Consider the following 26,556-nt stretch of genomic DNA (forward strand, 5'->3'; position numbering starts at 1 on the left):
TAAGGATCCTCTATTCGATCTGCTCAGCAGAAAGAAAGAGTCTCTGACAGGCTTTTAAAGTTCAAGGCCATAATGGAGATGAGGAGAGTGAAAGAGAGAAAGAGAAGAGTAAATGGCCTCATCAAAGCTACCTTGCCTCCTTAAGGCCTGCAGGTCACCTTTCATTCCCTGATAAAATAAAAAGTAGATTCACACACAGGCCTATAGCTAGTGGATCGGATTTTGCACAGAAGTTTGGAAGTTTAAAGCCGTTTTTGGAAAAGTCATTTCATAACGGTCTGCTGAGATTTTCAGAAATGCATTTTATGGCCAAGAAATTCCACCAATAGAAGAGCCGGAAAAGTAAATTCTGTGTTTATTGACTTTAGTGTGTAATAGAAGCCTATAAAAACAATAAAATGATAACATCTGGAGCACGCTGAGCAATCTTCAGCCCTTGAGGATTAATACTGTTAGACCTGCTTCACCTTCCCACAGCATATCAGCGATATGACGGTCTGGAAGACTTATGAGCTCAGAGAAATATTGGGAGACTAAAGTTTGTTCAGTTGTACACAATTCAATTTCACATATTATCACTTCATGCTATTTGGGATTTAAAATATTTTTAGCACTTTCCACAAATACGGTGCATAATAGCTAGGGATGTCCCGATCAGGTTTTTTTGCCCTCGAGTCCGTGTCCGAGTCATTTGATTTTGAGTATCTACCGATACCGAGTCCCGATCCAATACTTCTATAATACATAAAAAAAGAATAAAGAAGAGCGAAAAAACAGATCCAGGATGTTCCTTATTTTTTATTTAATTCACCTTATTTTAACATTCAACAACTCTGTTAACAAACAGAGCACTTCTGTGAACAATCAAGTCATAAATAACAAATTCTTCACTTTTGGACTTTAGTGCAACAGTAAATATAAAAAAAAGTCTAATATATAAACAAATAGCACCTCAACTTAAAATACCCGGCAGGCATGTAAACAAATAAAATATAAAAGTGCCACAGTGTTTGCAAAGCCGGTAATGTGCTTTTAGGAACTGCCGCCGGTTTCACACTGCACGCGAGCAGAGCGTAAGCAGCGCAGGAGCAGTGCGTATGGTGAGCAGGAGCAGGACACGCGCGTTTTGCTTTCACACTAGCAGCGTTTGTGTACAGACAGAGTACTCTATGGGTAAGTTGGCATTGCTTTATTTCGGTGTAAAGCAATGCCTCGGCGCAGAAACGATCGCGGCACTGCGCGTAGCAGGAGCAGAGCAGAGCAGCAGTGCCGCGATCGTTTCTGCGCCGAGTCTATTTTTGCTGCGCCGCTTACGCTGAATTAAAGTGACAATGCATTGATCATGGCCAAAAATACACCGCAGTTTTACCCAAAAAGCGCATTGATTATATCTATTGTGTTTTAAACAGTCAATCAAATGACCAACAGCAATTTAAAAAGAAAACACATGTCCAAAAACAAACTTGTTGCCAGAACAATAAAAACAAAGATGAACCAAAAGTTATATAAATGAAATTATTAATAAAATAAGCTTCTTGACAAGTCTTTTCTCTTAAATGTATTTGAAAACGAAATAAAGCAATGCCAACTTATCCATTATAGAGTAGTACTCTGTCTGTACACAACCCGCGGTTCAGCCGCGCGTGACAAACGCTGCCAGTGTGAAAGCAAAACGCGCGTGTCCTGCTCCTGCTCACCATACGCACTGCTCCTGCGCTCCATACGCTCTGCTCACGTGCAGTGTGAAACCAGCGTAACTCTGTGGCACCGCATAACTATAGATGTGTTAAAAAATAATGAGAATATATATACATATATATCCGAGTCCTGATCGGGAGGTAATGTCCGATTCCGATCGAGTCTGAAAACACGTGATCGGGCCCGATTTCCGATCACGTGATCGGATCGGGACATCCCTAATAATAGCATCTGAAACTCAAACTGGAAACTTTTTTCTTTTTTACTTTTTCAGTAAATAGCCAGAGAAAGGCAGTGCATACTCTTCAGAAAACAATGATCGGCCAAATATATAAACATGCGAATTTAAAGGCCAGTTCCTGTGAGCTGACCTCTGAGCATTAATTCGCATGGGGTTTATAAATGGTTTAACTGGATTGCTCAGACAATGGATTTGTTAAAGTGCCCCTATTAAGCAATGTTAAAGACTCCTCATAAGGTTTCATGCATCCAAAGTAAAAAGAAAAACATTTATTTTCTCATAATATCCATTACAGCATCAGCTCTTTTCTCACAGAGACTGAAACGGTTCGATCAAGGATTCAGTCTCTCTAAACCCCGCCTCTCCGTGAGCTGCTCTGCTCTGATTGGTCAGATGGCCCAGTCTGTTGTGATTGGTCAAGCACTTACAGTGTGTGACGGAAACCAAACGCTCATTTGCATATCTGTATCTCAGCTCTTCCTCAGCACTTGACACACAGTGATACGAACAGTAACAATGGCGTCGTTTTACCATATCACGAGTCTCATCCTTTGGAAGTGCATCAAAGTGTGTTTGCTTTCTTAGCTCGGAAAACTCTTCCAGTCTCATCTACCACTACAGTGTTTGAGGGCGGAGCAAAGAGACGCTGTTCAGCCAATCAAGATCACAGGCTGACATTATGCAAATTAGTTACAAACCTACATGGGTTCAGCAGTGAGACTGGAATTACTGACGACTCGTTTCAAGGAGTTAAGAATCACATCTTTTATTTTAGGAGACAAAAACTCTTTAAAACTTTCCAGACCTTTTACATTCACAAACAGGGGTGTGTTTCCCAAAAGCATCATTAGCCAACTATGTTGGCAAGTTCTGTCGTTATCAGCATAGTTCAACGAGTCTGTGTTTCCCGAAAAAATATTTCCAACAAACATTTGCAAATCGAATCGCAGTTGTGTGTTTGGAGCGACAGATCTCGACCTGTGGTTAGAAGCAGAGTTTCTCTTTTGCATGACATGTGGACTCAATAAATCCTTATCTTGAGCAACAGAAGCAAGCTGACATTCAGTACAATCAGTTTATTTAGAATAATACAAATGTCATTTATGTCCTTTAGTTTGTCAAAAAATGTAAGCGTCATTTTAGAAGAGTGCGCATGTGTGAACGTGCTCTACTATGTAAGAACGAGCCTATGATTGAATCTGGAAATAAAGCAAAATAACTGAAAAAATTAGAAATAGTCCTCAGATGCCATGTCTGTAATTTACAGCAAAACATCTAGCATTAATTCGATCTCAAACAGATTCATTTAAAGAAGTTATTACTCCACCACGTGTGTGACATCATTAACCAACGCGGTTCAACCAACCAATTTGCGACAATATGGTTTGAGGAAACAGTCGTGACTAGCTAGTTGAGTTCTTCAACGATACATTGTACTATGGTAGTTTAAGGAGCGAGTTATGTCGTTGTACTTTAAACTTTAAAATCTCCCGAATTGTCATGCTATGTTAATCTTGTATATAATATCTAACACGTCAAACAGTTTTCCCTACAAAAATAGTAATGGCACACCAATCCTTCTGAATTGGAGACAAGACGAACACTGTGCCAAACACAGAATAACCCTTGGGCTTTTTTTTAACATTCCTTTTTAATATTTCCAATCCTGCCTTTCGAGTCCGTAGCATGTAGATCCATAAACACATGAATATTTAAGAGTGCTTGAGTCAGACCTCAGCACAGGTCAAGAGCAACCCTGAACATGGAGACAAGTTTAAGAGGGAGATCAGAATCACCATCAAGACACACACACACACACACACACACACACACACTATTTATGACTCCGCCGCTGCTTGACTTCTGAAGGGACATGATGCATAAACTCCCTGGAAAGAGCCCGACGCATTAAAATAAATGAATCCTGCCGGTTTGTGGGGAAATCTCATTAGAGTACATTAAGTAATTGCTGGAGTATATACTAATTTGACTATTAAGAGGATAAAATGTGCATTGCTCGGAAGCACTAAAATAGATTTAATAAAAAGGGGAGATCAGCTGCTGCGAGGAGAAAAACGCCCCGCGTGTAGCTTCGCAATAAATGCCTTTATTTCCAGATATACAAGCCATAAAGCAAAACGCTTGCAACTTCTCCGTCAAACGCTGTTTCCGATCAGGAGAATGTCTACGGATAAAGAGATAGGACTCATTAATGGTGCAGGATATTTACGGCTCTGTGCTCTAAAGGGCCAAATGTAAATTGAGCTGTAACTTTTGATCTGAGATTTCTTGCACATCTTTCTCTAACATCAGTCAGTTTAAGTTGCGATTAACTTGTTTCCAGTTTTGAAACAGCTTTACAAAGGTGGTCTAATTAATCTCTAGGGTTTTGTCCTGATAGAGAAACATGTGCTCATTACAGCTGTTACCTTTACTAATACCGATGCCAGAACACCACTTTACAATACACTGCTTCTTAAAGTAACAACACAATTATTTAAATAATGAAGATAATCCAATGATTCGAGTCACTGGGATCAAATCACCAGCACTTTTGTTCATCTTCGAAACACAAATTAGGATATTTGTAATATTTCTGTCCATCCATTGAAAGCTCATTCCACCTAAACTTTGACGCTTCGAGACATTGTAAAAGTAATCTGATTTGAGCGGTGTAACCAATTTAATCCATTTAATAGTAAAGGGAAGCTAAAGTGTGCTTGCATGTGTTTTGATATGTGAATGAAAGCCTAAATTAAATCTATTTCTCATATTAAGCGATCATGTCTTTTCAGAAGATTTGGATTAAACTGCTTGACTGATATGGATTATTGGGTAACACTTTACTTAAAGCCTTTAAGTATAATGCATTATAAAGGTTTATGTCTTCTTGATAGGTGAGTAAAATGGTTTAGATTTGTTTCACAAAACGAATATATGCTGACCATTGCTTGAATATGCTCATGTGTCATCTTTGCTTGTTTTTTTCATTTGTGATATTATTGTCATTCAATTCAGTTGTGAAAAAGACACATATAAGCCTGTTGCGTTTAAACCAGGATTTGCACCTGCCCACACTGCCAAAAGAACCAAAACCTGGTTCAATGACCATGGTATCACTGTGTAATTACTGTGTGATTTCATGTAATATTCAAATTTTTTGAAATCCTGTTTTTGTGGGTTTTATGAGCTGGAAGCCCAAATTATGTACAAATAAACAACTAAATACTTGAAATCGTTTAAGTTGTGGGCCCTGAATCTATAATCTATGGAAGTTTAACGTTTTGAATGGAATTATGGAAATAAATAAACTTTTCCATGATATTAACATTTTTTGGAAAGGGTCTGTACTCCTAATGTTTGTTTCCTTTGCATGGTTCCTCATTTAGTGATCGATATAACCCCCTAATCTTGTTATAGTTGTAATATATTTGTTAATATGACTGTCGTGCTCGTGCCATCGAGTTGATCATGATAACTGAGGGTGTTGAGTGCCGTCTTCCACGTGAAACGGAGCTGAACCACTGACGCGTTGAAACACACATTACTATTAAAACACATTCGACATGGATTACCATAGTAACACATTGCTTTCACTTTTTTCTTTTTTTTATGATTATTTATTTATTGCAAGGTTGAACATGGTCCATGTGCGACCACAAGTAACTATATACAAGACCAGGGTTTACTTATAAAAAAAATAATTAAAAATTTAAAAAAAAATTGCTTTCACTTATTGATGACATCACACCCCCGGCCGGCAGGTACAGCAGAGGACGTGTTTGATTTGGTGATTTCAAATATCAACATTGGCCAAAAACTACCGATCCCACCTTTAAGTGGCCTTTTATTTCATTAATATTATCTGCAATTAGTTTTATATATATATATACTGTATATATTACCATGGTGTGATAATCTTTTACTGAGAAAATCTAGACAGAAGGAAAGACACAAAGTGTATTTTCTCCTTGCGTACTATATGGTGTTTCATAATACTAAGAATCCAGCCTATTGCTGCAAAACAACAAAAACAAAAACAACAACAATAACAACAAAAACCCATTAACACACAAGGCAACTTTACAGCGGCGGGTCAGCTGACGGGTCAACCGGTGCCTTGTACCCGGATGTACTGTCCCAGTCTGAAGGCTTGCCATGCACAGCCCACACAGCCAAGCAGAGCTCAGCCAAAAGCCCAACAATGAGACAATATCATTATGTTGTGGATGAATGTCTCAGCTGTTCTAGAGGGAGCTCTTTTGTAACCCGGCTCTCCTGGTCTGTTTCCCAGCATGCCTGTGAATAACTGAACCACTCGCATTGACACACAATACAGGAGACAATGGCCCGCAATAAACAATTACGGCAAGCAACCAGCATTGTGCACAACACTGACCAATTAAGGGGCGCTGTATTGCCCTGTTATCCCATTCCATCTGTCTATTCCCCACGGAAAACAAGAGGAGAACTCGCTGTCTGTCTCTAGTGAACGAGTGGAGAAGTCTGGAGAAACAGACATGATCTACAGTAGTCCTTAATCTCCATCTGACGTGCATTATGACTTTCAGTATGAAGATTATACCACAAACTGACTAATGCATTTCTGCCCTATATTTACTTACAAATACAATAAAAAGCCCTGGAAGAAAAGAATGAGAGAAGGACTGTTTATTAGCGTTGATAGACTCTCATTTTATCAATTGCTTTTCTCTTCTGGACTTCGGTTGGGATGTTACTGAGTATTTTATAGTGGCAAACTGACAATTATCTTTTGACCATTGTTTTTCATTTTTAATCTTAGCTTTCTTTCTATGTTGTTAACCCATTTTCCTTTCATATCATTTCACACCTTCATCCTCGCCAAGTTTGAAGAGTTTCTGACTTGATTTATTAATGACTTTATGTAGGACTTCCATTCAAATTGGTTCCGCTTGTGTTTGAATAAAGCCAACAACAACAACAACAACAACAACAACAAAAAAAAAAAAAAAAAAAAAAAAAAGCATCTTGCATGTGTGTTTTTGGAGAACATACAATAAAATAAAATAAAATAAAATATTAAATGGCAAGATTGAAATTATCATCTTAAAAATAAATATCAAACATACATGCATGAGAAGAAATGGACTGTGAGTTCCTTTATACCGTATTCAATGAAAATGAATGTGCAGCTGTCCATCGATTAGGCTAAATTAATTAAATCAAATAAATTACCTGATATGCTTATTAAATAATCCCAATTAATTGCATATATAAATATGTGAGCAAAGCCCCAAATGAAGATTTAAGATAATATATTAGGTGATTGCATGTAGACTTTGCAACAACAACAAAAAACATACCATGCATGTGAAGTAATATTGTGCTATCAGCTATTTTTGGTAATATTTGTTAATTGTATTTTTATAATTCTTGGTCTATTTCGATACTATGTGCGCCTTGTTTTCAAGATAGTGTGTAAAACTGGTTTAAATTAATAAAACAAAGAGTTAATTTTTTTTTTTTTATAATTTTTTTTTTTTTTGCCTTTATGGCAGCACACAATTAATGATCGAATTAATATACGTTACATAACCAACAATAATGAAGCCCATTTTTTACAGCATTTCAAAGCTTCATCTATCGGTTATCTGAAGAACATTTAGTTTTTCTTCAGTTACAGAGCATTTCAAATTAGCATATAAATGCCAGCAGCCAATCAAGCTCCAGTGTAAGTCTTCAGTGATAAAGAGGATGAATTAAGATTCGTTCCCTCGTTCACCATCAAAACCCCCAACCTCTCATTTACTCTGTATGATTAGCAATATTCATATACGTTTCCAATGTTGCCATATCTTCTCTGTCAAATAACTGTCAGGTAACAACACATTTGTAAAATCTAATTTTATGCTCAAGTGACTCGTTTTCCCGCCTCTGTAATTTATCACAGCGTTCGCTCTGTTCCTCTCTCTCGCACACTGCTTTTGTGTTTCACTCCAGCCTTTCATATCTCTAGCATTGCTGGGTTTTTTTCTGAAACATTGCTCTATAACATTATACATTTGACAGAACGACAAACACAAGGACATAAAAAAAAAAAAAAGGACATATAATGTTCACCTCCCAATGTTTTCTCTAACATTGGCTGTGTATGTTTGTTTGAAACCTGTCATATATATTAAGGTCATTTTGATGAATTTTAAAATGTTTGTATGTTAAAAAAAAAAACAGGTGAACGTAATTAAACCACGACCGCACACATTAAGACAAGTGTCAACAAAGTGTCATTTAAACATTTAAAATGTAACAAATTTAAAATAAATGCATTTTTTAAAGCTTATGTATTCATAAAAAATCCTGGGGGAAAAAATTTATGAGGGTTTTTCATAAATATCTGAAGCAGTACAACTGTTTCCAATACTGATAATAATCATAAATGTTTCTTGAGCATCAAATGATCATATTAGAATGATTCCTGAAGGATCATGTGACACTGAAGACTGGAGTAATGATGCTGAAAATTCAGCTTTGATCACAGGAATAAATTACACTTTACTGTGTATTCACATAGAAAACAGCTGTTTTACATAATATTTCAAAATGTTACTAAATTTTTGATCCGCTAAATGCAGCCTTGGTGAGCAGAAGAGAAAATATTTGAGTGTATTAAGTGTTATTCCTAAATCATTGTAAAAAACTGCAGATTTTTTTTTTTTTTTTTTTTTTTTTTGAGGTTTTACCAAGTTCAGTGTAAAAAAAAAATCACACTGGGGCAGATTTTCACAAAATGATCTCTTTTTTCATTGACAATACCAGTGGAAATGTTCAACTGTTTTTCAAACAGACTCTAAAGGGGTCATGAACTGAGAACTCAAATTTTCCTTGAGCTTTTGACACATAAGAGGTCATCATACTATAAGTATACTGAAAACGTATTTTTTTAGTCCAAAAACAACTTTTATTGTAACCAAGCCCAGAGAACGACCGGTTGTGGAATGTGCCTATAGATATGTGAAAGACCGCCTCTACAGAAGAAGATCTACACCTGCTTCATCATCGCAACTTTGGCCCCACACACTGGTGTGTTAGTGAGATGAGGAGGAGAGAAGAGCCATACAGGATCACTGTAATAAAATAAATAACATTACCTTCCAAAGGATCCTAATGCTAGGAATGTGGTAATTTATTTTCAACAATGTGTCTAAGCTGAGCATTATTTATTTGTATGAGGTACATTTCACTGTAGACTCTTTGGTAAATCAGTCGCAATTTCGGCGCAGGATTTGCAAACAGACCTTTACGATATAGACTCGACAGTAATGCCACAACATGCAAGTAACTGTTAATTCTAATGCCTGATCGGTGAACAGTGATTTCTGATGTAATGATTCATGTACAGTCAGATGTTCTTTGTCTATGTGTTAGTAAATAAAACCAGTGACTAAAATGTCAACTTCACATTGTTTCTCTTTAGCCTGGCTAACGTCAGACCTCGTCTCATTGAGACGTGGTCTGGGAACCACATGTTCATTTTCTCGTATTTGAGGCGTGGTTTACGAATGCCCAGAGCCATTTATTGGGCGCTACGAATGTCTATCAAATGCGCCTGTATGTAGCTCATAGCCAATCGTTTCAATTATACCAGATGACCAGAAGACGAAATAAACTTGCGTTCTAAACTACTTATAACACTATCTAAGGCTGCATCAAAAGGTAACTTTGCGTCTGATGCCATGTTGGATCCATAGATATAAACAAACTGCTTCGGTGTGTCGCATAGACGTCGTCATCGTCTTGCTGCTCCCTCCCCGTTCTATGATTGGTTCCCTCTTTGAGGGGAAAATCTGGTCCATGGTATCCAGGCTGCCTAGCAGCGTGAATAAAATCGCGCTGCGCTCAAGGCAGCATGAGGAAACCCAGGCTAATTTCTCTTAGTAGGATGAAAATAATCTGTTATTTAAACTGTGATTAAATTATATAGAGAAAGCAATCAAAGAACGCTCCTTTTACGATCGCTGAAGCTGTCAGTCAAACAGCGCGTTGTGTGTTACATTGTGTTTACCTTGTTATGATGAAAGCATTCATTAGTGAGCAGAAATCGACTTGCAAAGACGAGATCACTGCATTCATGCGCAAACATGTCGGTGATCAGCTACAATGCTCATAACTGCAACCTTTCATGCCACAATCTAAATATAATGCTATGGATCTAAATAAAATACTATAATCAAGACTTTACATTAGTTTAATGATTAATTAACCTTGAGAGCTGTAATAGTAAAAACGTGCTTAAAGTTTTCGAGAGAGTTCCACATTTAATACTAGCTATTTCATATGCAAAGATGTCAGCTAATCACAGCAGTGGGCGTTTACACTGAAGTCTCACAGCAGCCAATCACAGCAGTGGGCGTTTACATTGAAGTCTCACAGCAGCCAATCACAGCAGTGGCCATTTACATTGAAGTCTTACAGCAGCCAATCACAGCAGTGAGCGTTTACACTGAAGTCTCACAGCAGCCAATCACAGCCGTGGGCATTTACACTGAAGTCTCACAGCAGCCAATCACAGCCGTGGGCGTTTACACTGAAGTCTCACAGCCAATCACAGCCGTGGGCATTTACACTGAAGTCTCACAGCAGCCAAACACAGCCGTGGGCGTTTACACTGAAGTCTCACAGCAGCCAATCACAGCCGTGGGCATTTACACTGAAGTCTCACAGCAGCCAATCACAGCCATGGGCATTTATATTGAAGTCTCACAGCAGCCAATCACAGAAGTAAGTGTTTACACTGAAGTCTCACAGCAGCCAATCACAGCCATGGGCGTTTACACTGAAGTCTCATAGCAGCCAATCACAGCCGTAGGCGTTAACATTGAAGTCTCACAGCAGCCAATCACAGCAGTAAGTGTTTACACTGAAGTCTCACAGCAGCCAATCATAGCCATGGGCGTCTACACTGAAGTCTCATAGCAGCCAATCACAGCCGTCGGCGTTTACACTGAAGTCTCACAGCAGCCAATCACAGCCGTGGGCGTTTACACTGAAGTCTCACAGCAGCCAATCACAGTCGTGGGCGTTTACAATGAAGTCTCACAGCAGCCAATCACAGCAGTGGGCATTTACACTGAAATCTCACAGCAGCCAATCACAGCAGTGGGCATTTACACAGAAGTCTCACAGCAGCCAATCACAGCCGTGGGCGTTTACACTGAAGTTTCACAGCAGCCAATCACAGCCGTGGGCGTTTACACTGAAGTCTCACAGCACCCAATCACAGCCGTGGGCGTTTACATGGAAGTCTCACAGCAGCCAATCACAGAAGTGGGCGTTTACACTGAAATCTCACAGCAGCCAATCACAGCCGTGGGCGTTTACACTGAAGTCTCACAGCAGCCAATCACAGCAGTGGGCATTTACACTGAAATCTGACAGCAGACACACCCCTTCAAAACAGAGTGTTCAAACCGAGCAGCAAGTTGTTTCCCTCTGTGAACATGCACTAATGGATGTCTGACAATTTTGTTGCTTTTTGGAGTTTTCAGATTTAAAAACGTCTATAGATATAGAGGCTACAATCGTTCTGCGGTAGTGTTGTTCTCACAGAACAGATATAACTTATGCTTATTTAACTTTTTAGTGTTAACGTTAAATAAAAAGTACCGTCAGATGAAATCCTGCAGGTGTCAGTGCTTTCTCTGTCCATGCACATCCTTTAATGAGCGCGGCTTTCTAGAGCATTTGCTTGAACTTCTGAGGTAATATTATGGTTTCGATCACATCCCACTTTTAGCTTAAAAAATGCTCTTCAGAAACACTACGGGTGACGTCACGGACACTACGTCTATATTGTTTTACAGTCTATGGTTCTAACCAGAGGCTAAAATCAGGGTAGGAATATGCCTTTTATTTCTAAATTATAACAATTTACATTATAAGTGCACCCCAGGAAACATTATAAAACAATAAAACAATGCAGTTCTTGACCCCCTTAAGGTGTGTGCCAATACAAAAATCAACTTTCAAATAGTGTTAAATTTGTTAACGAAATCTATGATGAAAAAAGTTCGTAGACTAGCTTCTTTTTTTTTTCATGACGAGACGACAATATAGGGTCATTAAACCATAACTGTGACTATATCAACATACAATATCACTGACAAAAAATTTGAGAAAAATGTAACCAAAATCACCTTTCATTTTTGTCAAAAAAAGCAGAGAAAATATTAGAGACTTCTGTACAAACCTCTACTACGAGCATTCATGTTTGTGGTTGCCAGATGTCAAGAGTTTAAATCCCCCAATCAGAGCTTTTCTGTTAAAAAGATACATTGTCTGTCTGGAGTTTTACTTAATCTTTGCAATCTGGCAACCTTGCACACTCTCTCTCTGTACACTGTGGAAGAAGCGTGGATGATCTGAAAACACTGAAAAAACATATAAGCTGGATTTCAGCGATCTCCACTTGAGGTTTTCTACTTAAATGAAAGTGAAGCTCAGTCAGTCTGTGTTCCTTCACGATCCGCTCGCACTGTTTGTGCGACTAAATCTGCCATCAAACCTGTAATAAATCCAAACATGGATATGAACTATATTGTTTGAGTTTCCTGAATAAATGCACTTACGCAACCTCTATGTGACAAAACAAAGTATTTTTTGCAGTTGTTTTAATAGAAATGCATTCATATAATTTGTATATTAATATAACATAAATATAATACAAATTCACTGTTTACATTTTTGAGAGAAGTTTCTTGTTTTACCAGTGTTCATAATGTAGACAGAGATTAATTTATTTGATAAGTAGCCTATAATAAATCAGTACACTACATGAGGTCAAGTAAACCATGTGTATGAATTGACATTGTCTTGATGTGTGCTTATAGGTGAAAGTGCAATAATTCTGATGAAATGTAAAAATACATTTCTCAAATGACAACAATCACAAACATTATCACTATTATCAGTTTAATCATTATGCAGCATGTGACTAAGTTTGCATTAACTAAAACGCCAGATTTAGTTGACTAAATAATTTTTACAGTATTTTTAATTTGACACAGGACTAAGACTATATTAAAGAAAAGCCCCAAAAATGAACACCACTTTCAAACATGAAAGAGTAAATTTGAGTCTGCACAGATATGGGTCTGTTATATCAGTGCAGAAGCGAATCCACCTCTGATATTATACAGCACCTTCAGTATCAGGAGAATAACACTATTGTTGAATGCAGGTGGTTCGCTCCGGTGCCAGACGCCCTGGTCACATAGTGCCATCTAACCTCTGCCAAACTCTGCAGAACAATGAAGGGCGCAGGCCAAAAAAATAATGGACCCAAAACACACACACTGAGAGAGAGAGAGAAAGAACCGCGAGCACAATCGGGACATTGGCATCCATATGCATCAGGTGACAAAGGGAAGGTAGAGCCCAGCAGGACGAAAGCCAGACTTTTTCATTAGCACACACTTTAAGTACATCACCATGTTCCTGAGCTCAACACTCTCGTCACGTAACCGGGAATACATTTCCCATCGTAAATTCACACTGATTGGTCATGCTAAAATATACAATATAGTAACAGTAAATGCTTGTTCATCTAGTATACTGTGTGCAACAGAAGCCAATATTAACCTGAGTTTAAATGACAGGGACTATATCTTCCAGAACAAGGACATTTGCTTAGTATAATAAAATTTTGGTAACACTTTACAATAAGGTTCATTAGTTAACATTAGTTAATATATTAACTAACATGAACTAACAATGAGCAATACATTTGTTACTGTATTTATTAATCTTTGTTAATTTTAGTTAATACAAATATCATTGTTTGTTCATGTTAGTTCACAGGACATTAACTAATGTCAACAAATACAACCTTTGATTTTAATAATGTATTAGTAAGTGTTGAAATTATGATATAAGATTAATAAATGCTGTAGAAGTATTGTTCATTCTTAGTAAATGTTAACTAAGGCAGTTAACTAATTAACCTTATTGTAAAGTGTTACCAACATTTGAATAAAAATGTGTGTGCCTAAAATTTTTATTATAATGTAACCATGTTATAAAGCCAATAAGCGTCTGAAGTTGTGATCTGCTATGCATGTGCTGTTACTATATTCACAATAAAGCAGAAACTCTTTATTGCATCACACCGTGCCATTAGGGAAGGAAAGTCCAGATTCATGTCTATGAAAGCTGAAAAAGTTTATTCATGTGCAACAAGAAGGTCTATAATCCCGGGGGAGAGATCTCCATTAGCATTCACATTCATCTCAATGTCAGTTCCTCGGTCATTATCCATACCTGCGTATTACACGGCTGCTTACCACATAAATAAATACATGTACATATCATCCGCTTGTTTGTAGAAACCGCAGAGACAGCAGATCTATAGAGGAAACATAGACTTCCCAGATCAATTCAGCAAAACGCGATGGGCAATGGTCATTATCAATGTAGACTGAACCAACACACAACCACGTAAAACAAAGAGGATACAGCTTAAATACACAGGACAATAATTAAGGTAAAACAGAACAGGTGCAGGAACTGATTAACCAGGAAGACTAATAATGATCAGGAACACAGGGAAAACAGAACCAAAACACAAGGAAACTAAACAGACGTAGAACTACACATCACTTTTTGCAGAACTGCTTCATAGATGAAATGAACTAATGTAATAATTGATGATCTTTACAACTGAACTGACATCAGCTGAACAACAGTCGGAATGCATTATTTCCCTGTTATCTCTGTAAAGCTGCTTTGAAACAATCTGTATTGTATAAAGCGCTATATAAATAAAGCTGACATGACTTTGCACATATTACAATAAAATCATCTGTTGATTATATATTGTATGGAAAACATTATATCAAAAGTCAGTTGGAGATTTTCAAAATGTAATCTTACAAAAACTATAATGACATCAAGGAGAAATTTGTACAAATGAAGGTGTGAGTTTGTCCTAGTGACAGGGGACAAATAGGATATCACTGCCAAAAACAAGGCAAAAATGGGAATATTTTTCCACAAAATTTGATTACTGCAAGACAAATGGTTTTAAAATCAGGAGAAACATAAACCGCAAGTATAAAATGTGAGGACACAGTGTTCTGTGTCTCTGCTATCATTTTTTTAAAGACATACTTTGGCCAAAAATGCCCATTTTTCTGTCATTATTTTCTCACTTCATAACTTTATTTTTTCGCCCTGTGGAACACAAAGAAGATTTTTTGAAGAGTACTCATGCTGCTCTCAACCAATTATCGTACATAACAACCATATCTGCCAAGCGCCAAATAGAACAAAAACAAAATATAAAATCACCAGAATGAAAGATAAAAAAATAAAAAAAATAAAAAAAACAGTTGGTAACACTTTATTTTGATGGTCCCTCTTGAACATTCTACTAACTATAAGTAACTTTGCAACTACTTGTCAACTTATTCAAACCCTAACCCTACCGGTCTACTAATACTCTACTAACACTTTAATGAGAGTTAGTTGACATGTAGGTGCAATGTTCCTTATACATTACCCATTTACATTGTTCACTATAAACTGCTTTAATTTGCAGTAAGAGATACGGTGGGAGTGGCTTTATTGCATCAGATATATGTCACTTTGCTCAATGGCATCATCAATCTGTGACACGTTCGGATCTCAACGATCTCTAGCGTTAATTTTGATCATGGCTTCTCTTGAAAAGAATGAAGATGATGTGTGTGGAGGAAGTGCTGGTTTGTCGTTGTCTCACTAATTGTGTGGTCAGGTTCTGCGAACCCGGCTTTAGGCTGCATGTGAAATCGCATAGCCTACTTCCACACTATATAGTAGGCGAAAAACAGTATTCGACAAAAGAAGTATGTCCGAATTCACAGTAGTCATTAAACGGATAACCTTCTTCTTCCGGAGAGATTCTGAAGTGTGCAAACGATGGACTTATTCGAAATAAGTACCCACTCAAGAGAATATGCGCTTTCGGACGCAGCCCTAGTCTTCTTTGTGCCCTAGTAAGTTTCCTTAGTTACTGACCTGTTTCTCATTTAATTTCCTCGTTGACTTGTGTGTGTGTATAAACTCCCTATCTGTTCAGTCCTTTGTCAGTTCTCACTGTTTGTAAATGTGGTTAGTGTATTTATCCTCCATTTTTATTCCTGATTCCACTCTCAAATATCATTTTAAAATTTGGCACATCAAGACATTATGGAAGCTTGTTTCTGCCACAGAATAATAAAAATTGTAAACAAAGTAATTGTGACTTTTTATTTCACAATTCTGACTTTTTTCCTCCCTATTCCAAGTTTATAACTCACAATTCTGATATATACATATAAATAAATCTTTTTAAGTTACATGTTATTTTAAGGTGTCTGTGTTACAGTGTAATTATGCATTTAAGTACTGTGTAATAATAATTAACTACATGTACTTACTATAGGGTTAGGGTTTGGTTTGGGGTAAGTTGCATGTAATTATGCATAAGTTACAGTTATTAGTACAGTAGCTACATGTAACATGTGTAACACTGTAAAATAAAGTATTACCCCCTTTTTGTATTTTTTATTCCGTGGTGGAAACAATCTCATGAGACATCATGCATCAAGCTTCAATCACACCAAACAACAATAGTTATTATCTCTGGGCATCAGCAACAATAATTGATTGTCCCGTGCAAGACTTTAGTGAATAACAACCTCAATGTTACATTATAGAGCTTAAAGGCAAGTGCTCACTACTGTTTATAATTGTGTTATGTGTCAAAGAACAGCATGAATAATCTCCTTTTGAATTCCATGAAAGAAAGAAAGCCTTGGATTGACATGACGGTGAGTAAACGATGAGAGAATTGTCATAATATTGTATTTATTTAACTGCTAATTAACTGATTTGCTCATTTAACTGTTAATTAACCGTAAAATAAGGACAGAGACGTAAATTAAAGGTGTAAAGTGAGAGGACGCGGTGTTCTGCATCTCTGCAAATCATTTTTACAAGTCGTTTTAAGTGTCTTACAGTTTGTCATTCTATTCAGTCGAGTATTGACAAAACCACTCGAGACACAAGCCACTGCCATAACTAATGACTGTCACGACGGAAACGAATCAATCAAAACTAACTTCATCTGAACAATAACTTTATTCTAGAGCTGCTGTAAAGCCAAAACAATCTGTTACTTTAATTTCCTATTATCACTGTAAAGCTGCTTTGAAACAATCTATATTGTTAAAAGCGCTATATAAATGAAGGTGACTTGACTTGACTGTTTAGCTTCACAGGATAGAAAAGGTTTGAAACTGAAAACAGTGTGTGTGTGTGCGTGCGTGTGTGTGTGTGTGTGTGTGTGTGTGTGTGTGTGTGTGTGTGTGTGTGTGTGTGTGTGTGTGTGTGTGTGTGTGTGTGTGCGTGCGTGCGTGTGTGTGTGTGCGTGTGTGTGTGTGAGAAAGACAGCGGCAAGGGGAAAGACAAAGAGAGAGAAGGAGAAACTAAACATTGTGTGTGTGTGTGTGTGTGTGTGTGTGTGTGTGTGTGTGTGTGTGTGTGTGTGTGTGTGTGTGTGTGTGTGTGTGTGTGTGTGTGTGTGTGTGTGTGTGTGTGTGTGTGTGTGTGCGTGTGCGTGTGCGTGTGCGTGTGCGTGTGCGTGTGCGTGTGCGTGTGCGTGTGCGTGTGTGTGCAGGGATTTATTGTCACAGTCCCGTCCATCGCTTAGGGGCATCATTTTCATTACGGCGACATGAGGAGGTCTTTTAATTCCCAAGTCCCGCACCAGCAGAAGGCCTAGACATTACCTGAGGGTCAAACACTCCTGCGATGAAAATGGATCTCCAAATCAGAGATCACAAGGTTAGATAAGCACTAAGCACTACCAATACTCGAGCTAGTGTAATTGCCATTGATTTTACACTTAGGGAAGCAATTAATATTTAGACAGAGTTTGGCCAGTGAATAACAATTCCTATTTTACAAGCAGACGGGTGACATTGTTTACCTATTCCACTTGATTAGCGAGTCATGCGCTTGCGTTTATTGCGTAAGACGTGACTCCCATAACCACCATAACCATTGCTCTTCATAAATGTTAATGAAACCGTAAGGGTCTTAATGACAAATCCTTTTCACTTTAACTGTTGTGTGAAATGTGAAGGTGAAAATGTCTATAAATCATTGCCCACCGCCACAAAAGTCCACATGTTCACAGTGATAAATTAAATGTTAAATGCACAGTGTGTTACTGCAGAAAGCGTGCCATCATCACTGAGTTTAAAGAATAGATTCAGTATTGAAAATCAATGAACAGTCAGCACAGATATGTGAAAGAAGCATTGCGGTGGCACAAAGGACTTTATTATTGAACTAACACAAATGGCCTGTCAGACGCAGAAACTGTGGCTTGTATCTTTGGAAAAGACGACGTGTGTGCCGTCACACAGCAGCTGATGGATGGCTAGTGGATAAAGCAAGGCTATTTACTAGTGTACCGCTGATGCACAATACCGTACCATATACTGTCTGATGTTTATTGTGAAACAGTGTGCAGCAAAAAAGCATGAATGTTTCAAACTGAAGTGATATGACCCCACGAGGATGCATTTTAGTTAAGTGATTAATTATCATGGTTATTCGGGAAATGACATGACATTCTTGGATCAATTAATTTACTTCATAATTTATTTCATACATACAGTGACTTCTAATCCACCTTTTCTGTGAATATTTTTGGTAACAGTTTAATTTAGGGTTCAATTCACAACTAGTTGCTTATTATCATATTACTAGTATATTGGCTGTTTATTAGTACTTATAAGACACATATTAGTGCCTTATTCTGCATGAACATAATAATGTTAATCCTACAATACCTAAACTTAACAACTACCTTACTGACAATTAATAAGCCATAGTTAGGAGTTTATTAAGGCAAAGGTCATATTTAATAGTTAGTTAATAGTGAGAATTGGACCCTAAACATTAATTAAAATTGATGTTGATATTTTTCAAGGAAATAAAGTAAAACATAAAATAAGAAAAGAACTGTCCTGGTATTATTATTATTATTATTATTATTATTATTATTATTATTAATTTTAGTCATTACATTTTCTTGATAATGGTAAAAAGGTTATCCAAAGTTAAATGAAACCAACATGTCAAATTTGGCTCAGTGATGGTGGATCTGGTGAAGAAGTTGTCAGCGATCAAAACATTGATTCTGAAGATGTTGTAAACGATAGTTTTGAGAATATGTTTGAGATAGTGAATATAAGACAAATGTTGGATGTATTGGGGGAATGAGCTCTGATGATAACAGTGATGACGGTAAAAAGCATCTGATCAAATTAAACCCTTCCAAGTTCCAAAATTGTATGAAATATGCTTTATTTTATTCTTTTGTAATTGTTATTAAAATATCAGGAGAGTTTTATACTATTGCAGCAGTGAGAGATACATCGGTGTGAGATATAGATCCGGGTCGCTAAAGACCTGAATATGTAAAAATGATTGGCAGAACATTCATGCATTTAAGAGTTAAATTGTTTAATTATTTAAGTTTATTGTTTCTTTGTTTATACCATGGTGAATATGTATAAATGGATGGTACCTTTTTTTACATTGCACTATGATGTTAAACACAATGGTAAAATTGTGGTTGATATTACTTCTGGTTCATTTGTCACACTAGAAACAGAAGGTCAGATTGAATACATCGCATTAAGTGATGCATTAATCCACACAGTGTACTTCATACATTCCATGCATAAATAAAATGTCCAATCTATTTTCTTTCAAAACAGCAGGTAATATGGCATGTCAAGCATACTCCAACTACCAAACCGAAGCGAATCCTCCTGAACACAGCACAGGGACTGAGCCGACATTAACACAGGTGAGAGAACAGGTTACTCCGCTTTCAAGGTGCAAGAGGACGGGACTAAATATAAAAACTGGCCTACTTATTACTAAAGAGCTCATTCCCATGCAAACTTAATGCAGACAAATGGACAGTGGTTCCAGTGCATGTCATCTGGGACACCCCTGGCTAATTTCTAGGACAGGAGCTACTGAAATGTAAATCGAGCATGCCTTACTTTGATGGCTCTCCGGCCCTGGAACAAACGCAGTAATGAGTCGATGACTTTGGGTCCACCTTCTGGCCCACTCACTCGATACTCACAAATAGCACAACTACTAACATTTGTACAGAGTCCTCACGTTAAAATGACTCTGAATCTGGGTGAACTGGATGTTTTTAGCATGTTATTGCAGATTGAAACAGGTCAACTCCACATATGACAATTTTGAAGCTCGACCATATGTAATCAATAGAGCTATAGTGCAGTGAAGCACATGGGGTTTAAGAGTACAGTCATCATTTAGACTTTGGATATATATATTTATTATTTTTCCCAAATTTAACCTAATATTTATCAAAAATATTTGTATTATTATTATTATTATTTTAATATTTAACAATTTAATATTTTAATTTATGATTCTAATAATTTAGAAATTGTATGTGTGTGTGTGTGTATATATATATATATATATATATATATATATATATATATATATATATATATATATATATATATATATATATATATACACACACATATATATATATATATATATATATATATATATATACACACATCAATTATAAGATACTAGCAGTGTTTTTCAAGTTTTAATTTTATTTAAATTGTATTAATATTTTCAATTAGCTTTTATTTTCATATTTGTAGGTTTCTTACTTTTAGTTAAATATTTGGTCTTTTTTTGTCAATTTTGTCATTGCTTTTGTCATTTTATTATTATTGTCATTATTAATTTTAAATATTGCTGTTTAGGTTTAATTTTTTGTTATTTAGTTTTAGTTTGTATTTATTTCAAGTTATTGATTTTATTTCTTTAATTGAAACTTATTTCAGTTTTAGTTTAAGCTTTTCCAACTATAATATTTATATTTTATTTTATTCCAGATTTATTTCAATTAACAGATTTTTTTTTAAATTAGTTTTAGCAAATGATGATAACCCTGTTGCTAACAAACTGGTGAGCAACAGAATGGTAGTATTATAATCTATATCATATTATAGATTATAGTCTGCTCCTTAAATAAAGCAGCAAAATCATTTCCGTCATGTATCGTCCTCAGTCTAAGCAAAAGTTCGATCTTCACCATTGGCAAACCAGTGTAACTAAAAAGGAATTTGAAATCATAATTGAACATTGAACACTATAAAGTCTCTACCTTTTCTCATCTTGCCTAAAAACAGAAAAGATAATTTCAACAAAAAAAAAATCCTCTCCACATTATGTCCCATGCAAAGCATGCTTGGAACTACATTTCCAGTAACATCAACATTTCTGAGTACTTGATTGGTTCACAATCACCCTACATAATTGAATCTAGTAGATTGCACATTTTAGAGAATCACATTGAATGAAAGCAAAGAATAAAAATTTAGAAGAGAGACACAATTTTGTTGAGAAGAATACAAGTGATACGACTGAGTAAATCTGTGTTTTCCTAATTTTTCAGTCTAAATCATACTTGATATAATTTTCTGTTGACATACTGTGTTTGGATGTGACAGTACAGTAACATGCGTAGATGGGTCAATGTCTTGAATAAGTGCTTTGTTAACCCGATATCACAACAAACTAACTTGTTTGCCCTTGCTAAATTTATTTAATGTTATTCCAAACCAATCTATAGACTGTTGTCATATGTTGAAGTACCGTCTCAAACACAAATATGCTTTCATGTTTTTTCTCAAGCATCTTTACTGCAAATTCGAAAAGACTTTTTAAAGCGGATCAACTTAGACATGCACAATGAATTTTAATATAACTTGACATGATTTAATATTAACTTTCACTGGGATTCACACATGAGTAATTGAGGCGAGTCATCAGAGACATGTTTCATTACCTGTTCAGGTCAATTTAAACAAGTATATTACTGATCTGAGCTCAACACTCTTCTGCTGCACAGGATAGGGAAATGAAGGAAACATTATTGAGATAAAACAGAGACGTCTGTACCTCCACCCTCACCTGCATTATACCACAGTTATACTAATACACCCTTACCTGAGAGCATTATGCCACAGTAATACTAATACACCCTCACCTGAGAGCATTATACCACAGTAATACTAATACACCCTCACCTGAGAGCATTATGCCACAGTAATACTAATACACCCTCACCTGAGAGCATTATACCACAGTAATACTAATACACCCTCACCTGAGAACATTATACCACAGTAATACTAATACACCCTCACCTGAGAGCATTATGCCACAGTAATACTAATGCACACTCACCTGAGAGCATTACACCACAGTTATACTAATACACCCTTACCTGAGAACATTATACCACAGTAATACTAATACACCCTCACCTGAGAGCATTATACCACAGTAATACTAATACACACTCACCTGAGAGCATTATGCCACAATAATACTAATACACCCTTACCTGAGAACGTTATACCACAGTAATACTAATACACCATCACCTGCATTATACCACAGTAATACTAATACACCCTTACCTGAGAGCATTATACCACAGTAATACTAATACACACTCACCTGAGAGCATAATACCACAGTAATACTAATACACCCTCACCTGAGAACATTATACCGTAATACTAATACACCCTTAACTGAGAACATTATACCACAGTAATAATAATACACCCTCAGCTGAGAGCATTATACCACAGTAATACTAATACACCCTCACCTGAGAGCATTATAGCACAGTAATACTAATATATACTCACCTGAGAGCATTATACCACAGTAATACTAATACACCCTCACCTGAGAGCATTATACCACAGTAATACTAATACACCCTCACCTGAGAGCATTATCCCACAGTAATACTAATACCTGAGGGCATTATACCACAGTAATACTAATACCTGAGGGCATTATACCACATTCATACTAATACACACTCACCTGAGAGCATTATACCACAGTAATACTAATACATACTCACCTGAGAACATTATACCATAGTAATACTAATACACCCTCACCTTCATTATACCACAGTGATACTAATATACCCTCACCTGAGAGCATTATACCACAGTAATACTAATACACACTCACCTGAGAGCATTATACCACAGTAATACTAATACACCCTCACATGAGAACATTATGCCACAGTAATTCTAATACACCCTCATCTTCATTATACCACAGTAATACTAATTCACCCTCACCTGAGAACATTATACCACAGTAATACTAATACACCCTCACCTTCATTATACCACCGTGATACTAATACACCCTCACCTGAGAGCATTATACCACAGTAATACTAATACACCCTCAACTGAGAGCATTATACCACAGCAATACTAATACACACTCACCTGAGAGCATTATACCACAGCAATACTAATACACACTCACCTGAGAACATTATACCACAGTAATATTAATACACCCTCACCTGAGAACATTATACCACAGTAATACTAATATACCCTCACCTTCATTATACCACAGTAATACTAATACACACTCACCTGAGAGCATTATACCACAGTAATACTAAAACAGGAGGGCCTTATACCATAATTATTACTAATACACACTGACCTGAGAGCATTATACCACAGTAATACTAATACACTCTCACCTGAGAACATTATACCATAGTAATACTAATACACCCTCACCTTCATTATACCACAGTGATACTAATATACCCTCACCTGAGAGTATTATACCACAGTAATACTAATACACCCTCACATGAGAACATTATACCACAGTAATACTAATACTCACCCTCTGTGTAATATATAGTAATATATAGTAATGTAGAAATTATTTTGTAAGCCTCAGTGAACATATTTTGGAAGATAACCAGAAACACCATTAGGCCACTTAGAGGAGAAAAATCCATTAACTTGGAATTTTATTTCAAACCTGCCCATAAAATCCCCCATTTTTACACTTGGATTAAAGAAATATGCAACAAAAATATTAGACGTTATAATCGTTATCACAAATATTACAAAACAATCAGTGACATAAAATAAATGATGAAATGGATGGATCTAGTTCTGACTTCTGATTGGTCTGTCTATCTATCTATCTATCTATCTATCTATCTATCTATCTATCTATCTATCTATCTATCTATCTATATTTCTGTCTGTCTATCTTTAATTCTCTTTTCAAAACTGTCATTCAAATTTTATTTTGACAATAGTTCAAATAGTTAACATTACAGCTATATGAATTTATTTGAATTTTAAATCAGTTTAATTCTACTTTTTTACACCTGTGACTATAAATTAGTTGAATTCAATTTTAATGTTTTAATGTTGCTTGGAAATCCTTATTATCAAGTAATCAAATAAAAGTTCCACCCGCTAAACATCAGAACCGAATTAGAGTCTGATCAAATCTATAGGGAATGTGTCAATTTCATAATCTATGAACTATATCAGCAGATCCTTTCAATTTTCTCATTGCAGAGCACAAACTGTTGATCAAAGTCAAAGAATCTCTGCTCAGCCCACATGCAACATTTTATCGCATGAAACTAAACAAAACACATCTGTTCAGTAGTTCTTCTGCATATTTTAGTTAGTTCCTTATAGGCTATATGGGGTAATAATGAAGTTAATCGCTACTGTAACCGTGGTGAATTTAATGAAAGACGCCGTTTGAACAACTGAAAACATCTGCGCCTGAAACCATCACAGCCTGAGATCTTCACACAGCAGAGATGAACTCTGGAAGAAGGGATGAAGATTATCACAAATAACCATTTTTTTTTATTATTTTTTTATTATTATTGAACTGTTACAGACTGGTTAAACACTTTACAAAGCATCTGCTCATATGTAGCCATGCTTGTTTTGAATGAATGCAATGTCGCTGCAAAATATCAGGACCAACTCAAAGATAAACAACACAAAAAAACAATATTGTAAATCATTTTCAAGAGCAACCCTGCAACAATAATGTTCCCTGTAACATTTATCTGGAGCTTTAACATTTGAGGTAATTCACAGCGGTGCTGCAAACAGCAAACATTATTTGTTTTAAACAAGGGCCAATAAAATACCTGGGGTCTAGTGGGAGTAAGCAGAAAACAGGAATTGCTGGAAAACAAGAGGCCTGGTGTGGCATTTGAGAAATCGGCTGAGGGAATGGATGGCGAACACAACGCTGAATTGAATAATAACAACCACATCAGGCTCAGAAGTCTACAGGCACAAGCTGACAAGTTCATTACCACTGGAAGTCGCCGGGCTGCAGGATTTTTGATGGAACGCTATTGCTGCGTTTTTATCCTCTGAAATTGCTCTGTGTGTAACCACAAACACACACACACACAGGCCACCGACACCGTGGAGACATGCAGAAATATATATATATATATATATATATATATATATATATATATATATATATATTTATATATATATTTATATATATTTATATATATATATTTATATTTTAAAAAAATGTGATCTCAAGTTTTGCCAGGCAAGACTTTTTGTTTTTCAGTTACAGTAAATAATAAGTTATCTTATAAGTAATCTATTGATTTGATAAATATTCAAACGTGTTTTCTGGTTGTGTCTTTATTAAAGGGCTGATCTCATGAAAGTGCTTATCTATAGCATGAATTTTATTTTGCGTGCTATTTATACGGCAAACATTTTTTTTTTGCGTGCATATGATACGCACATTATGGCGTGTAATATGCACGCACTCCACAACCCCAATCCTACCCAAAGGGTTTACAGTGCGTATCATATGCACGCAATAACTATTTTTGGCGTATAAATGCCACGAGAAATACAATTAGTGCTATAGATACGCACTTCCATGAGATCGTGTTGGTTCATTTACATGCGTGCAGATCAAGATCCGACGTTCACGGTAATCTCTGTGTGTCGCTTAGAACATGCATTTGCTTTATTTTCTCATTAACAACATTTGCAATACATACATTTTCAGCATTTCATTAGATTTGTAATGAGAGGTGTTTATAAGCACGTTGTCAAATAAACAAACTTAAATCACCATGAAATCAAAATGGACAATGGACTTATTTTTTTTACAGAATGTTGCAGTGTTTATTATAAATGATTTATTTGTGCACATCATTTTTGTTAAAGGGCACCTATTATGCAAAACTAACTTTTACATGGTGTTTGAACATAAATGTGTGTTGGCAGAGTGTGTACACAACCACCCTATAATGATAAAAATCAACCCAGTGTTTATTTTTTATTTTTATAATCTCCATAAATCATAAGCACTGTCTCATAACGAGCTGTTCTCAGATTTGGGGCAATGTGACGTAGAATTGCACAGGCCCCTCCCACGACTGTTGATTGACACTGCAGTTTGAGCATAGACCCGTCCTGAGTGAGCTGGGCACAGTCCAATATTGTTTCGACGCTTGAGCAGCTGTAGACAAGAATGTCTCCTAAGCGATTGAGGTGTTTTGTTGTTGGATGTAAGAATGAACATAGCAGTCTTCATTTACTCTTGTTGTTACACGAGGATGGATCTGTACCAACTGTTCCTGATCC

General features: G+C 36.4%; 1 protein-coding gene across 1 annotated transcript in view; it reads right to left on the reverse strand.

Moving 5' to 3' along the window:
- The window catches only part of grik3 (glutamate ionotropic receptor kainate type subunit 3), a 157,119-nt gene that overhangs the window by 86,499 nt on the left and 44,064 nt on the right, over nucleotides 1-26,556 (reverse strand). The gene's annotated exons all lie outside the window — the stretch shown is intronic.

This window comes from Leuciscus leuciscus (assembly GCF_965113295.1).
Source record: "Leuciscus leuciscus genome assembly, chromosome: 20".
Classification (NCBI taxonomy): Eukaryota; Metazoa; Chordata; class Actinopteri; order Cypriniformes; family Leuciscidae; genus Leuciscus; species Leuciscus leuciscus.